Source organism: Taudactylus pleione, unplaced genomic scaffold (genome assembly GCF_031769625.1).
Source record: "Taudactylus pleione unplaced genomic scaffold, aTauple2 ptg000053l, whole genome shotgun sequence".
Classification (NCBI taxonomy): Eukaryota; Metazoa; Chordata; class Amphibia; order Anura; family Myobatrachidae; genus Taudactylus; species Taudactylus pleione.
In genome coordinates this window covers 11996384-12002383 of record NW_028284455.1, presented here as the reverse complement: position 1 = coordinate 12002383, position 6000 = coordinate 11996384, and positions in this window count along the sequence as shown.

Genomic DNA, 6000 nt, shown 5'->3' with positions numbered 1-6000 from the left:
GGATTTAGCCCTCACCTGTGAGTGTGTGGAAAGTATGACGGATGACAGGAAATGCTGATTGAATGCAGAGAATAGAGTTGAACTACAAAATGACTATTAATATATGAATTAGCGCTGAAACATTCCTAATAATACCAAAGAGCGCTTCCGATATCACAGAAATTGTCCAGTAAAATGTTACTTAGTTTTTAACCCAGAATTCTTATTTTTTCTCTTTGATCTTCCTTTCTCTCAAGGGTTATCCACATAGAAATAAAAAGAAAAAAACATTCATGTGTAGACTCCTCAGATACAGTATCTCAACTTCATAAGAGAGTGCCCAGAACCACCACACCAAAATTCATATATAGTGATATATAAATCACAGTCGGTATCCCTTTAAGTGATTAGATCGTGGGGTAACGTACCCTACTTACTTCATAGAAGGTATACACCTATATATAGCAGTATCTTTAATTAGATTTGCCAAAGATGACACCGAAGACGTGTAGTATATAACCAAACGTGATATTTCCCAATATAGATTATCTTACTCACTCAGCAAGACTCTGATGGTAAGCTTTATCACAGTCATTTTTATAAATGTAGCCATATTAATTTTGGCTAAAACAAAAACACATGCAATTTACCACACAATTATTTATCATTTTAAGTAAAATATGGAATGCTCATATGTATTTATATGGGCAATGAGGTGTTGTAAATAGAGGGTTAAATTAGTTAAATATAGATGCAGGACTCAAGTATGTTGTATTAGTTAGAAGAGAGAGAATAGGGCATGATTTGTAATGTATATATTTTCTTTGTACACATGTGGGACAGGGATGAAGTCAGTGGCAGCAGCATGAGCTTTGGAAGGTGCTAGAAATGGCATGCGACTAGAATAGGGCAGTTGGAGAGGGGCTCGTGTTGTGGGTGGGAGAGTAGTGGAGTCGCGTGGAGGAAAGGGATATAGGGAGCCGTTGGAGCACTGAGGGGCAGTCTGCTGTTCCCCCTCGAGCGCTTAGGACACTGTCTCTCCGGCGCTGCCTAGCCACTGGAGCTATTAGTGGCAGCGACGGAGGAGCCTGTTGACACTGGAACCAGAGAGGGCTTACCTGCATCAGCTGAGGGAGAGGACAGCGCTAGCTGGGCCTCGGCATCGTTGCTGAGTAAGACACAGGAAGCGTGTCATAGGGGCGGGCAGCAGCCATCCTGTCAGAGCTGGAGGCAGGGAAGCTGGCCACATTGACAGCTGAGTAGGAAGGGGGCGTGGCCATCACACGGCACCCTGCATTGCAGCTCAAGCTAACTCACTGCCTGTCCTGCCTGTCACAGACAGCAGAGCCAGCCCTCCATAGGAGAAGGAGGAAGATACAGTGCAGATAAAGCGTGAGTGAGTAAACAAAGATATACACACTGCACAGCAAGCAGCACTTATGCATCAGCAGTATTATCTTTAATTATCTGCATCCAGGAGCACATTAATTATCAATAATGCAGATCCCCACATAAGGGACAGGGAGAGTTTCAGCGCATCTTAGTTAATAGGATAATATTCAACAGCAAATACTGCATGGAAGTTTAAGCCATATGCTGAACTTAGTAGTTTCAAATCATATCCGGGGAGGAGAAGAAGCATAGTAAAAGAATCTGTTTGTAGTACAGGAAGTAGTACAGGAAATCCTTGTGAAGTATTAAATCCCAAGCTGGGGAGGTAGAAAGCAGTGTAACAGAAGAAAGGAAAGGATACCTATTGCAACATATTACATTCATAACAGTGGGATGACCACATAGACTAATGTTATTGGATTACAAATCCGATCTTGTAGACTTCCAGAGAACAGCATATTTAGCTGTATATAGCACTGGCTTCATCTCTATAAACCTACTTGTAAATATTATGAACTTTGTAAATATGTATGGAAAAGGGTAACTTTAGCACTTATGGAGGACAGCATTGAATTTTAATAATATATAGACTTCCTTTTAAGCTTTGCTAAGTGCTACTAGATTCAACCCTTAAGGTTCTGGACATTTAAAGACTCACTTATCTGCCATAAATACAGACTTAAAAGCAGAGACTAATTGCATAGCAAGATATTTAATATTAGGGTACTTATATGGTAAATGAATGTTCCATTTGCACATGGAAATAACTATATGTTCTTATAAATGTATACTTACCTAAGAATGTTAAATCGGAATATATAATTTATTGATAAAAAGTGTTACCATATCATAATTGGTGTGTAGTACTTACCTTTTGGAACAGGAGGAGCGTCACCGTCGGAGACCTGTGCAGAGAAATAACAGGTGGTCAGTTATTGTATGTTATTTTATGCACATCACAATGCAATAACAGGTGGTCAGTTATTGTATGTAATTTTATGTACATCACAATGCAACTTTATATGTGCAGCATTCATCACATTTAACATAACCTGGGTTAATACTGACAATAGTATTTTATCAGGTTGTCCTAAGCTGTTCATTTTATTAGAGCTTAGGTGGAGGCACAATATCACATTAAAGGAGTATTAGCAACCTCACTAGGGTTTAGTAAGGTTACATAAAGGGGCTACGTACCCTACTCACTTAGCACATATGTATATTTTTCATATAAAGGTATCTTTCCAAGCCACTCTCAATCCTCCAATCCTTAATAGACACTTTGTAGTGGACAGTTGTTACAATAATCACACTAGGCCTTTTCACTATCTGATGGAACAAGATATTTTTTAACATCTGATGATAGAGGAGGGGAAATAGTCATTACCATAACTACATAACCCGTCCCGATACTGGTCAGTAATCCTACTGTGTGGTGGAGTAGAGGCTCTTGTGTTCTGGGGCTGTGCAAGGGACACTTGGGGAGATTTATCACAGCTCTGAGAGAGATAAAGTGGATAGATATTTCTGTTTGTGTGTTCACCCTGGTTAGCTCTGGCAGGACTGTGTGATCTGCTGCTGGTGAGTCAGGTCCTGTCAATACGCCGATAATTGTCTTGTGATGCTACGTGTTGCTTTGCAAAATGTAGAGGTCTTTCCACATTTCTCTTTCTGTGGACTGCTTCTTTAGGGATGACCAATTCATGCTCCATGCAGTCTATTTGACCTGTTTCTTAATCGTGATTGACACTTGTCAAAGTACAGAGGTCATAGTAGTGCAAATGGTTACAGTTTGTGCAGTCTCAATAATGTTCATTTACTAATCTCTGATTAAATTCACTGTATCATATCCTCTTGATTTTATCTAAATGTTATGTGCTGTATAATTAGAGACCATGTCTGTCACTTCATGTTTCAGTTGTTTTAATGTGTGCGGACAACTCGTGGCAGACCTTGTCTTTTCAAACTGACAGTCTTTATGGTTTTATTAGTTGAAATTAAGAGTGACAAACTAAAGTACAGTGTATAGTCTACAGCTGGTACTTAGGTGTGGTAGTATTCTTTGAAAAGCAATGAAATTGTGAAATAGCAGTGTTGCTCCTCATTTAAGTTGTTCCTCTGTGTTCTAATAATATAATTACTATTGTGTAAATATAATTAATATTCAAAACAGAACACCACAGTGAATGTAGTACATTTTACGTGGTAACAAAATCTATACTTTTTGAATTATTTTTTGCAATTCCCCTCTGTTGAAATAAATGTTGAAAAATATCTTCATGTACATGTAAATAGTGGCACTTTTATTCTAATTGCTATTACTGCCTGTACAGTACAAATGGAGGCATGCTTTGACTTCAAACAGTTTAAGCTATGAAAGTTTTTTGCCTTGCTGTGTGAATGCTCTTCTGGAATGCTGACAAGGATAGAAAGGTAAATGAGTGTGTATCATAATCCTTTATGGGAATTCTCTGTACGCCACACCTACTAAAAAAATAACTCAATGTGATTTTTTTTTTCCTAATCAAAGACGACAATATCTTTTTTTAACTATTATCATTTATTTACGTCTTAGGCCTAAGGAAGCAGATGTAACTCATGATGATGACCTGGGTTTAGAGGGAGAAAGAACCAGGTGGCTAATTGTCTGTAAAACAAATACACTGATAATTAGGTAGAGAGCACAATGCCACAGAAGCCTAACCACCAACCTTTATTTAAGTTAAGCAAATGGTTTAGCAAATGATGCAGCTGCATCTTTTCCTGACAAGTTAATAAGAGTGCCATACTTCATTTAGGCAGTCTTACTAGCCAAAGCATGCCCTTAGGACCTGACATCAATGACTCTTGAATTGTGAAGTTAAATTGTATAAAATTAAGCATTGCAGAAGCAAATAAGAAAACATGGTTCTCCTTTGCCTTTCATACATATGCAGATACTGGTACAATAAAGGCAAATCAAAAGGAAATATTTCTCAGTCACTGTGTAATTTTAATGCATTTATAATATATATGGAAGCAGTCACGCAATTTTCATCTTTATACTGATATAAGTGTGATTGTCTTTCATTTTTAGGTTTAACCTAAAACCTCATCATTTAGTTGGCCCACGCCTTTATCTTCTAGTGTAGAGAGGCTTTAGGTTCCTACTTATCCATTTTCTAGCTTCTCTTAGGTGTTTCTAGAAGTGGAGATGTTGCCCAATACAACCAGTGAGATTCTACTTAACATTTATCTAGTATGTTCTAAGATAATAGCTAGAATCTGGTTGCTATGGGCAACATCTCCATTTCTATAAGCCTGCATTTTAGTAAATATACCCTTCAGTATCAGGATGACTACCTATGTACTGCATAATGATATTTATGAAGAAATCATTGTAAGTAAGGCGCATGTGTGGAACTGTGCCAGTCAGCACCATATTTCCAGGAGGGAGGGGCACCCACACTCAATACCCCTCTTTGCTTCTGAATAGATTTTGTTTTCTGTTTGTTTGCTTTGACTGTCACATATTGTGCACTGAAGAGGTTGTGCAACCTTTGCCTACAGGTGATAAAAAAATAAATCACAGTAGATATGGTATATCTTTATGGTGGTAAAACAAATTTTTGTGTGAAAGTTTGGCCCTCCCATTACAAGTACTATGGGAAATATTTATCTTTCCTATGAGTTAAATAGAAGTGCTGCACTGAATTAGGCAAGAAAATCCTACTACATATCCTTCAATGGTGGAATATTATGCTGCATTGAAAGATTTGTAATATTCCACTGTGTCAACTGTACACGTCTAAGCCTACTGAATAATACAAGGTCCGGGAAAATGTTGAAACTTCACACAGTTGGAATGGTGTAAATGGATGTTTTACATTATATGCAGTGTAAAACAGCCATTTACACCATTACAACTTTTATGCAATAACCTTGCTGTGTGAATGCTCTTCTGGAATTCTGACAAGGACAGAAAGGTAAATGACTGTGTATCACAATTCTTTATGGTAATTCAGCACAACTACTAACTAAATAACTCAATGTGATTTTTTTTTATCCTAATCAATGCCGGCAATAGTCATTCCTTGGACACCAACTGGACAGCAGCCATCATTTGGATACTGGACTTGACAGCAGTCATACTTTGGATAGAGGATTGGGCAGCAGTCATCCCTGGGACATCATACTGGACAACAGGCATAATGGGCACTGGAGACTCGGCAGTAACAGATACAGGATTTGGGTCCTCAGCAGGTTTGGCAGGACTGGCAACTTGAATTAATGGGACCTCATGTCCAGAGGCACGGGCAATAAGTTTGGTGAGTGGCACTTGGATTAGTGGCCGGCATGGTGGCACTCAGATCAAAGGCAAGAGCAGACAGAACCTCACATCCAGAAGCGTGGGTAGACAGAACCTCACACTCAAAGGTGTGGGGAGACAGAACTTGGCTCCCAAAGGTGTGGACAGACAGAACCTCATGCCCATAGGCGTGGACAGACAGAATTTCACATCCAAAGGTGTGGGCAGACTGAATTTGGAACACAGGAAATTTACCTCTCTCAGACCTCTAGCAAGGTGGTAGGCACCTCTTTCTAAAGGACATCTTTGCAGCGGGGTATTTTAACTGTGTCTGGGAGTCT